The sequence below is a fragment of the Lactuca saligna genome, chromosome 8 (genome assembly GCF_052625555.1).
Source record: "Lactuca saligna cultivar CGN05327 chromosome 8, ASM5262555v1, whole genome shotgun sequence".
Lineage (NCBI taxonomy): Eukaryota > Viridiplantae > Streptophyta > Magnoliopsida > Asterales > Asteraceae > Lactuca > Lactuca saligna.
In genome coordinates this window covers 143,860,120-143,872,573 of record NC_136424.1, presented here as the reverse complement: position 1 = coordinate 143,872,573, position 12,454 = coordinate 143,860,120, and positions in this window count along the sequence as shown.

Genomic DNA, 12,454 nt, shown 5'->3' with positions numbered 1-12,454 from the left:
TACCTACTCATCAAATCAAACACAACAATATGTTTTACAACACCAAGTTACTGGTGTGTTTACATATTATCAATGTGCAACCGACTTGCAGAATACAACTCACACTTCTAGGTTTCAAGAATATAAGATATTATCGTCTCACCAATCACTCGTGATAAAATCCATGAAGTGATCCGAGTGAGTGTGGGTTTAATCCAATACTCTAATCTTATAGGAGCACTCATGAACCCTGCAACAAACTTTTGCTATGTCTAAAATGCTTTAGACAATGTACAGTCAGATTCATGACAATCTACTTTCTTACCTACTTCCAAAGTATGATCGACTATGGATGGTTTGAATAATCTTATTATTCGGGAAGTTAAAACATGCAAAGTGAAACACAAGAATAATACTAATCCCATATAACCCCAAACTTTTGAGTATAAATAAGACACCTTTATTTAATCACCATATTGATTACTCATTATTCATTGTTTAGGGTAATCAACTTATTACTAGAATTATAACAACAGTTGTCCCATGCACCAAGCATGCACATTATGTTTACCTACGGTCCCTACTTAATGAAATAGATCAATTGAAAAAATTTCCAGTGATCCTCATTTCACAATCCCTAATCCTTGTCGTTAGTGTAAGAACACAAAATTCTCACCACTACTAGAACATGTTAGATTCTAACATTTTATGCAATGATCCTTTTGTAATCTTATTGCACAAAAGCCACCAAGACTTTGCGAATGAAATTACAAAGTTCTCTATTGGCGATTGCTACAAGACGATTCCATAGATGTGAAGTCTCACATTCAAAGTACATTCCTTTGAACATCCTTCTTGCATAAAAGTTTCTAATATAGACATATATTCTTGATATCTAACTCCCAATATGGAAACATTTACATATTTTCCATACGACAACTCATTATTAATAGAATCAGATCTAATCATTATAATGCCATTATGGTCCATTCATTACTATACTTCCAACTGCCCATAAGTGACCAATCCTTGGCAAACCATAGATTGTACTTGAAAGTTGTTTAATTATTTTAGTCAAATCCGATTCTAGTCCCTTTTCCCTCTTAATGCTCTAGGCATTTGGAAAATTTTAGGATGGTCGAATATTACAACATATGCAATCGATCCTATACCCAAAGCGTGTGGGACACGATTCATAATGAAAAACGTGATACTTTACCAGTTCCTTGCTATGATATTGTCGTATATTGAATCCTTTTAAGTTGAATCTTTTCAACATAACGTCCATACATGTCTTTTGACTAAATTTTATTAAAATTTCTCGATCCACACCTTTAGATTTCGAAACAAAGTATAATATTCTGTCCCTTCATTATAGCAAAACAGCTATTCAACCTTTGCAAATTGAAAATTTATTTTCTATAATTAATGTTGCTAACTTGAAATACTTAAAATAATAATCATGCTCCCACTAACATGATAATTATATCCATACCAACATAACATTTATGCTCCCACTAGCTTTGACACGTATTCAAAAAACATTTGGACTCCTAGAAATCAATATTTATTGATTTCCAAAGTTCATATTTCTAATACGATATGCTTCGATAAGCCTTTATCTAAGCTTCTCAACCTCACACACCTTTCCTTCTAAAGCTTATATGTGTGTCTAAACAATTTTAGCACTTATAGCAATAAGTCTTTAATGTTTAAACTAATTGCCAAATCTCACAATTCTAACTACGAAGAGGGATGCCGTAATCATAATCGAATTTGAGAATGCAATTTACACAACAACTAACTCCTTAAAATCTTCCTAGTGAAAGCGTTTCCTCACAATCATTTTCATGAAGGAGAGAAACCTTATGACACTTAGATTTTATGGTGTATGTGTTCCTATCCATGTGAATTTGTCATAACCATAATCATAAGAAAATGTTTGTGGCAAATCCAAACTCTTATGGATGGAACTTGTTAATTCTTAGTTTTTTCCATCAAGGGTCTCACCATTGCTTCCAAGTTATTTAGCAGCTCAACTATACTAGTCAACGTACTTTCATTGAACAAGGTGCTTGTCGTTATGCAGTCAATTGAGAACTCATAGAACTCATATGCATAAGTAACTTTACTGGAATGGCATAGAAATAAAATTTTGTCAACCTGACAGGTTGCAAACCTTAAGTCATGTGCTAGTGTTTAATAATAGGTTTACTCTTGAGTAGACTCGCACTGGCCTCTTGACATATAAGATTCTTTTGTCAAGAAACATATCATGACAAATAAATATTCAAGAGTTAGTGCAGATTCTTATCAAGACAAACTACTACACACAATTTGTCTCAGTCGGTCTTTATCTTATCCAAGACATCACAACTTACCAATTTCAAACGTGCAAGAGTAAAAAAAACAATTTTCTACTCTATATTTGATGAGTGTGTTAAAACTTCTTAAGATATGTCACTCAAGTCACAATATTGGAGTACGACTTTAAGACTTGATTTTGGAACGAAGTATGATTCACTTATTGATTTAACCATTTCAACAATTTCCGATTCCTCTTCTTATCCATACCAGTATACTAAGGTTTACCTAGAGGATCAATTGTGATATGGTTTCATAATCAATAAGGCGATCATAAAACATGATACTAAAGTACTCTCCCATCTTTTCCGATTGGAGAAACTTTTATCTTTCTGCGTAATTGATTCTTCTTATTCGTTCTGCTATTATTGGAACTTTTCAATAATTCAGAATTATACTTAATCTTGTAAGCATAACAATATTTACTAGACTTTTAGTAAATCATGACGAATAGTCTTATTGTTATTTGTGGTGGACTTGACCAGTGCACAACATTGTGTTCTAGTCCTTTAGTCCTTCACTTGACTCACATACTTGTGTGATCAAGGAATTAGTCTTAATTTCATCAGTACCAATATTTGCATACATCACATGATTCAAATCATATGATTTGAAGCTTCTATCCAATTGAAAATTGGGTGATGGCAATCTTTCCTTACTTAGAAAAATTAGGACACTACCATAAATAACATAACTAATAATCACATCCACTTAATATTGCTTAAAATAGAAACGCACAAGCATCAATTTTCGTAAATAACATTGCAAGGATATATAAATAAGACAAAACTCAAAATTTATTTTATTTATAAAAAGGTGCGGAAAAACTTGTCCTTATAATGCAAATTCAAATGAAAACTATGCTATTACATATTCGTAAGCAATCTATCATAACTCTAAGTAGCCTATTAAAATACAATGATCGAATCATGTGATCAAAATCCATTTCTTCGCGATCAGACTCATCTAACTTCTTCCTTTAAGCTTCCCCTCTTTTCTTCGATCCTACAAAATATCAAAATGTAATCTGATCACATCATGTATTAAGAATCAAAATATAGAATACTTACTAGAGTTAGATAGTGGATTTTACCTGAAGTAGAGTCATACATCTTGAGTCTCCCATCTCTTAGATTTCTCAGGTAGTCAGGGCAGCTTCATAACCAATGCCCCCTCTTTTGGCAGTAGAAACATATGGATTCTTCTTGAATGGTACACGATACTATCTTAGACTCATCCTTTCTCTTGCGTAGAGAAAACTTTTCTGGACTTCCAATGTTGCCATTTCCCATAGAAGGTTGGGATATTGATTTGCCAGAGAAATTTGCTCGACCAGTGCGCCAAATCATTGTTGATTCAGCAGCAATAAGCAAATAGGTCAAATCAATGACGGTCATGTTGTGGTCCATCATATAGTACTCTCTAACAAACTTACCATATGATTCGAGAAGCGACTGAAGAACCATGTCAACAACCAACTTACTCAAGACATCGACACCTAACATTCCCAATCTATCAATATGCAACTTCATATCCAAGATGTGAGCACATACATACTTTCAATATTTGTGTCTTTTTGCCAATAGGGTTTGAGTGACCTTGAACTTTTCAAGTCTTCGAACATGTGGGTCAAGGAGAATTATTGGAAAAGGTGGAGGAAGTGAAGAATGATTTCCATTTCCACAATCCAATCGTGGAACATCATCTTCAAGTGGAAAACTTTTTCCAATGGATTCAGGAAGACCATAGTTGTCAGACTTTGACATCTACAAAACGGGAGAAAACTCAAGTTAGTTGATTGATTCCTTAATAAAACACCCAAATGAGATATTAAGGCTAGGACCCAACACAATATTCTACAATATGGAAGAGGGATGCCGTAATCGAAATTCCAGAATATTTGAAGGTAGTAAATGACGATTTACTAATTTCCACCATGAAAAATGAAAATTGAACATTAAGTTTTAAATGAATTGAAACTCCTAGATCTTTTAAGATTCATTGAACTTTTAATGGCATGTTTAAATCTCGAGTGTGCCCTTCGTTTGTGACTGGGACACCGAAGATCACAAACAAGTTGTGGATAACCATGCAAATATACTATAGCACTCGGTTCGTGGTATGTAATTTACTTTGTTGTATTTGCTTTTTTTGGCCTGCGACTCGGCGAGTTGAAAGCCTAACTCGTCGAGTATGAGGGGGTTTGGACACGGGACTTAAGTGATGGACTCGTTGAGTTGGCGGCCAGACTCGATGAGTAGGCTCTGACTGGACAAAACCCTAATATGAGGGTTTTCAGCCTATTTAATCATCTCTTTCAGCCACCATCCGTCCCTAATGCTCCCAAAGACTCTCCATAGCAAACCCTAAGTGTTTTGGTGCAAGATCTAAGGATTTTGAGTGATTTTTGTGGGTTTTGACTTCAAGGAAGAAGGAAGAGCATAGAAGGATCAAGAGGAGGCTGAAGGATTCGAGTTTGATTCATCATTTGCAGTCTTTGGAAGGTATAAAGTTTGTACCTTGCTTGTTTACTCGTTAAATCCCTTTTTGGGTAAGATTTAGGGCTTTCAAGTCATATGAGGTGACCAACCATGATTTGCAAACATGGTTGGGGGTCAATACTTCGGATCTAGAACTTGGGAAGAGTCACTAGACAGATTTGGATTTCTTTTGCACCCAAGGAAGGCCCTATGCAACAAAAGAGCCATTTTAGAGGCTTTTTGGCTTAAAAGTACCATGCATACACATAAAGTTTGTAACTTTATGTGCTAGATCAAGCTTAGGGGATTGGATCTATCATTTGGACAAGTGTTGTACACCAGAAATCGAGGATTTAGAGTATGGACGTTATCGACTCAACGAATCCGTTCTTGGGACTCGACGAGTCCAAGGCTTTGAGTCCCATATATGTTAATGGTCAAAAGAACTCAGTTGGGTGTTAGAAGGGTTGTAGCAGGACAGAAGGAGTGACCCAACGCATTGGAATTAGTCTTAGACCTAGAGTTCATGGGAATCGACGAGTACTAGAACAGACTCGGTGAGTAAAAGGCAATCTTCTTATGTTGAAGATGAACTCGAAGAGTTCTTCGTACAACTCAAGGAGTCAAGGTCAGGACTTGTTCATCTGATGAACTTAAACTCGCGAGTTGTTCATACAACTCAGTGAGTCGGATGAAGATTCATTGATGTTCATCAGGTAGGGGAACTCATCGAGTCATTGCCAAACTCGACGAGTTGAGTCATGGATAAGGATGGGTAAAGGGTTAGGGACCCGACGAGTTGACAGCCCAAGTCGTCGAGTTAGGTCAACTTGAAGTTGACTTTTACTTGGACTTGGTTAGGGTAAAACAATCATTTTACCCTAAGAGTAGGTATCAGTTTCTGACTGATTGGTTTGTGGGGATTGTAGCCAGAGGATTTCCGGAGCAGCAGCAGACAAAGATTTCCCACACAGATTATCAGCAGCTACTTGTTCAAGGTGAGTTACCTTCCAGTAGCAGTGGGTCTACGACCACAATGTCGGCACACCAGTAGGAGTTATATGTTAGATGATTGTCTTTGTGATATCATCTAGGTTTGCTACTACCTGATATGTTATATGCTAGCATGATATGTTATATGTGATAGTAGTGGAGTTTGGTTGTTAGGACCGAAGGGTAGGTCAGACACCCCATATATGTCTGACAGTATGTGATGATATGTTTATATACTGGCATGATATGTTATATGTAATAGTGGTAGTAGGAGGGGAATAGTCCCTAAGTTTGGTTGTTAGGACCGAAGGGTAGTTCAGACACCCCACATATGTCTGATAGTATGTTTATGATATGTTACATGTAATGGTAGTGGAGTTCGGTTGTTAGGACCGACGAGTAGGTCAGCACCCCAGAATGGCTTGACATGGGAAGGTCAGCACCCTAGAATGACTTGACACGAGTAAGACGGTATCCTAGAATGGTCGCAAGGGTAGGTCGGTGCCCCAGAATGGCCGTACGGGTATGTCGGCACCCTAGAATGGCCATACTAGGTAGGTCGGGCACCCCAGAATTGCCCGACAGTATGTATGTTATGTGATTGTATGATATGTGGTACGATGGGAGGGAACTCACTAAGCTTCGTGCTTACAGTTTACAGTTTTGGTTTCAGGTGCCTCTTCAACGAAGGGGAAGGAGCTAGCACGGTAACGACACATCATACACACACTCTTTGTTTTCCGCACCATGGATATTCTAGGATTGTACTCTGACATGTTATTATTTTGTGACTTGGGTTTTCAAACATGATACATTATTTTATGAGACGATGTGATTTCACAGTATTTTCTTATGAATGTTTTTATGAATTAGTTAATATAAAAAGAAATTTTTGGACTTGAAAATTGGGTCGCTACATATACATGGTGCCCCCAATGTTACAGTCACCTAATCGACGGGTTGGTTAACCACACACGCTCCATCGATCTATGACAAACATCGAGTCACCCTTTTCCACCTTTTCTTATAGCCCAATTACTATGTCAGTTTACCACACATGCTCCACTAACGTCTTAGCAATGGTACAAAGTGCAATTTCATGGAATAGCACCAACTCCACATTTTTCCTAAAGTTACTAAGATTTGGGAATTTATAAAACATTTAGTTACTTCGTATTTCATTATACTTATAATGGAAGGATGCGACTTATCCTACCAGTTAGGCTAACGACCATCCACTAGTCAAGAGTACGGTGGGTAAGAATGGATACCCAATGTCGGTCATTTTATAGGTCGCTTCCTTAAACACCCCTTATAGACCAGCTTCGTGAATGAGACCTACAAACGGTAAGATGACCGACATTGGGTATCCATTCTTATACATAAATAATCTATTAGAATTTTAATTTTATATAGTATAAGGGTGCATCTTACACTTTTAAAATACTATGTGGTCTAATTTCAAAAAAGTATACTTTTAGTTTAATTAAATACAAACCATATCATTATGGATTGATTAACTCTCTTTCAATTATACATTTAAATAACTTAATAAAACCATAAGATGTAATTTGCACTTTTCAAACAACTAGGGTTTTAGAATTTAAAATTTTCAAAATATAACTTTTAATCAAAAATTTAAATTCCAAAACTTGAGGACAAGTTTTGAAACTTTTCAAAACATCTAGATCAAATTAAAGATAATTCAATTAATCAAATAATTGGGTGATTATCTAAATATGACCTAATTCAATTTATTACAAGATAACCCATCAAATAATTCAAATAAATCAAGTTTATCACATAAGGAAATGATTATCTAATTAATTTGACAATATCACTCCAAATTAATAAAAATCGGATTTTATCAATAAAAAATGTTTATAATAATTATCCATAGCCAAAACAGGTCAAAATCCTGCAAAATCAGCAATCGGATCTACAAACTTGTCGAGTCAAGGATGTACTTGTCGAGTTCCCAAGGAACTCGGAAAGTTCACCTATGAACTCGGCGAGTTCAGGCTCCAGAATGCAGTTTTTTATGATTTTCAGCTTGAACGATTATGTAAATCATCAAATACATCAAACAAACAGCCTAGGATCTGATACAACTATTAGGTTATGAGCACTACATAAATCCTATGGTGTACATTCAAACCCTAAAGTTGTGGATCTAATTTGTCTAATGAACATGCAATAATCATCCAAAGCTCATAAACCCTAGATCTAGCATACAATGATCGAATCAACATATGAATTAGGGTTTAGATCTTACCATGATTGTTATATAGCAATAACAATCACAAATCTCCTTGATCTTGACTCTTGAAAGCTTAGTGCCTTATGTGTTGCACCTCTAGTGGAATCCCAAACACCATGTGCAACAAGATGACTTAGGAGAGAGGGAGGAGGCACCAAAAACGTCCAAGATACTCCAAGGAATGCTTAGCCACGTTTTTGGGAGCCCTAGGAGTCCATTTATACTTGTGTGGGCTGCTAGGGCTTTAGGTGAAACCCTAATTCTCTGCCTAGGCCTTAAGCAACCCATGTAACCTTTCTAGAAGGTCCTTGTATGAAAATCATATGGGCTTCCCATAGATTTCGTCCAATGCCCTTTCCATTAGGAATCCATAGCCAACAATGCAATTATCTTATAATTACAATATTAGTCCCCCAAGTTTAAATAATCTCTTTTAGCCACAAAATTAATTCTTAATAATTCTTGACTAATATTAATAAATCAATATGATTTCTCTTTTAATATATTATTCATATAATATATTAATAACTCATAATTAATCATCTTTCTCCTTAGTTCATCTTATCAGTTGGTATTGTGAAGGCAACCCAAAAGGACCACGCTCACAATCGGGTCAAGTACATACCAAAATAGTTATGGGCTTAGACACCTAATCCAACACTCTTTTCCCCCTTCATAGATGTCACGTGAAGACAACAATGGTATTCCTTTTTCTTTTGGATTTGGTTTTCCTCTACCATCTGAATATGATGCTCCACATTTCGATCAAGGTTAAACTATGTTTCTTTTTTCGAGGAATGGTGGAAACAGACATCATGCTTCTCTAACTCTTCCTCCACCTCCTCCAGTAACTCTCCCCATGTCATGATTTCCTCGATTTGAGAGATATGAAACTACTCAAGCCCTATTGGCATGTAAACATCGAGATGGAAATTTTGTGTATGCATGTTCTAGAAATGAAATCGTATACTGACAAATTGGATAGGTTGGGTGTCATTTTCCTAAGGGGGCAGGCCATTGATTTGGTTCTACTTTCTTTTACTAAGTCATATGAACAGTTCATTGAGAATTTTTATATGAGTGACCTCGACGCGACCCTAATTGATCTGACACATATGTTGATTGTTGCTGAAGCAGAAATGCTTAAGAGCACAACTGAAGAAAAAATGTTTGAAGGATCTAATTCCAAAGTTTCCATGCACATTGACAATGGTAACAATGGTGGTCTAGAAAGATCCTTTAGGATCTAATTCCAAAGTTTCCCAAAGTGATAATGTTTACCTGTTGCTATAAAGATCATTTGGGATAGGTCCCTTGTGATCATCATTTTAGGGTCAAGGAGTGAAAATAACGGGAACGAGTAATCGGGTTATTTATTTGGTGTGGTGTGTTTATATTTAAAAGGATTTTAAATATTATTATTGTGGATTGAAAACCCTATGTGCTCACCAGTCTCGCAAGCCTGACCCACTCAGTTTCTTTGTATCACAGGTGTGATCAGTTTAAATCTAGAGAGAGGTTTAAAGGAGAATATGCCATTAGAATAATAACCTATTGCAAGGAATACTAGTTGATCCTACCAAGTTTAGAAGCATTGTGGGTAGATTGAGATATTTAACTCAGACCTGCCTAACATTTCATATGTTGTCAGGGTGGTTAGTCGATTCATGGAAAGACCCATAGTCCAACAAAAACAAAAATTAAAGTGGATTTTAAGATATGTAAAAGGCACTATTGATTTTGGTTTAGTCTATCCAAGGAGTAGTCAAGAAGTTGAATTTATAGTTTACTCGGGTAGTGATCTTGCTAGAGATGTAGTTGATAGGAGAATTACAGGAGGAATGGTGTTTTATATGAATAAAAACTTGGTGACTTGATCATCACAAAAGCAAAGACGCATAGCACTCTGTTCGTGTGAATCTGAGTTTATGGTGGCCGCAACCGCTACTTGTCAAGCAATCTGGATTCTTCGTTTGGTTGAAGATTTAACAGGAAAAAGTGTCAAACTTGTTACACTTTATCTAGATAACAAGTCAGTTATAGAACTTGTTAAGAACCTCATGCTTCATGGAAGAAGTAAGCATACTGATTGTAACAACGCAAATTTTCAAATAAAATTTTCATTTAAAATAAAGTGATTTCATTCAACCAAAAGTATTTATTCCATGTTCCATATCAAATACATATATAAAAATCCCCAAGATCTCAAATAGCAGCAGTGTGTATGCATCATGCCGGCGCCTTCCCACGGTCCTCGCTAGTACCTGAAACACATACATAACAACTTGTAAGCATAAATGCTTAGTGAGTTCCCCAGTATACGACTTACACATATATGCCTTTCCAGGCCCTGACCTTTCGGTCCACAACACTTCGCCTTCCGGCCCGTAACATAATCGCCTTCCGGCCCATAACATATTGCCTTCCGGCCCGTATCATATTGCCTTCCGGCCCATAGTATATTGCCTTCCGGCCCATAACATTTACAACATATAATACATTTAATATAACACACATAGCACATATATCATACATCATACCTGACCTTTCTGTCACATAACATATCGCCTTCCGGCCCGTATAAACATACATATCATGCATAGCAACTACCTTTCTATTTATAGCATAAATAACACATATCATATACGACCTTCCGGTCTCACAGTCAAACCCTTCCGAGTGAAGTATAGTGAGAAGACTCACCTCGTGGTAATGTAAGCTATCAACTCTTGAAACTACTCGCACTCGATCCGCCGATCTGCAGACTCCCTATAATACCATATACCCTTATTAATACTCTTATCATTCAAGACAACTGATCCTAAGAATTTACATGTAGGTCAACGGTCAACTTGACTGGACTCGTCGAGTGCAAAGGCGACTCGGCGAGTCTAGATGTCCTCCCCAACTTTCCCTGTTGTTCCCCTTTCTACTCGTCGAGTATCCCTCTTGAATCGACGAGATCCTCGTGGAAGAATCGCGGGGCCACCCCGACTCCACTCGCCGAGTCTGAAGAACAACTCGGCGAGTCCCAGTGAATCTTCAAGCTACTCGCCGAGTCTGAAGAACAACTCGGCGAGTCCCAGTGGATCTTCAAGCTACTCGCCGAGTCTGATCATTGGACTCGGCGAGTCCATGCCATGCAGTCGATCAACTGCTTCCTGAAATACGCATGGTCCCAAAATACGCAATCATGGGACTTTCTGGACCTCTAAACATCCTATTATTGGGGTATAAACGTTTGGGTAACAACATTATAATCTATCTAATCACCAAATGGGTTTCATAAACCCTAGATTCGTGTACACATCAAAATAACAGAAATGGTCCGAGTATTACCTGAAAACGCACTCTCTGTGTCTCCAAACCTCAGGACTCGATCCTCCTTGATATTCCTTTGGCCAAAACTCTTCTTCTTCTTGCCTAACAAATTCCTCAAAGTTCCAATAGCTTTCCCTCCTGCTCTAGACATCCACAAACGATTAGGGTTCTTCTCAATCGGCCAAAAGACGAACAATGACGGCCTAAGAGGCGTTATATACGATCCAAACCAAATGGCTAGGGTTTCTGCTAAACAGCGTCGACTCGCCGAGTCCATATCTGGACTCGTCGAGTCCAGTCGCGAACCCGCGACCAAGCCTGTGGTCCTACTCGGCGATTCAGGCACCAACTCGCCGAGTCCCTTCCTAAAATGCCCCAAAAATAGTTTTAAAGCAATACCTGAAATTCCGGGCTGTTACAACTCTCCCCTACTAGAACTAGACTTCGCCCTCGAAGTCTCGCTCTGCGAATAACTCCGGATGTTGCTCCCGCATCTCACGCTCCGGCTCCCAAGTCATCTCCGATCCCTTCCGGTGTTGCCACTGAACCAACACCAGAGGTACCTCCTTGTTCCGCAGAACCTTGATCTTCCGATCCCTGATAGCTACTGGTCTCTTGGCGTAATTCAGGCTCGCATCCACCTGAATATCCTATAACGGAACCACTGCCGATTCATCGGCTATACACTTCCTCAACTGTGATACGTGAAAGGTATTGTGAATCTGTCCCAATTCTGCTGGCAACTCCAACCGATAAGCTACCCGACCTACCCTTGTAATTACACGAAATGGACCTATAAACCGGGGCCGCAACTTGCCCCTCTTTCTGAACCGGATCACTCCTTTCCAAGGAGAAACCTTTAGGAGAACGAAGTCGCCAACCTGGAATTCGAGCTCGGACCGGCGTCTGTCCGCATAACTCTTCGGTCGGCTCTGGGCGGTCAATAACCTCTGCCTAACCTGCTGAATCTGCTCGGTCGTCTGAAGTACGATCTCTGTACTGCCCATCACTCTCTGTCCCACCTCTCCCCAGCAAATGGGAGTCCGACACCTCCTAC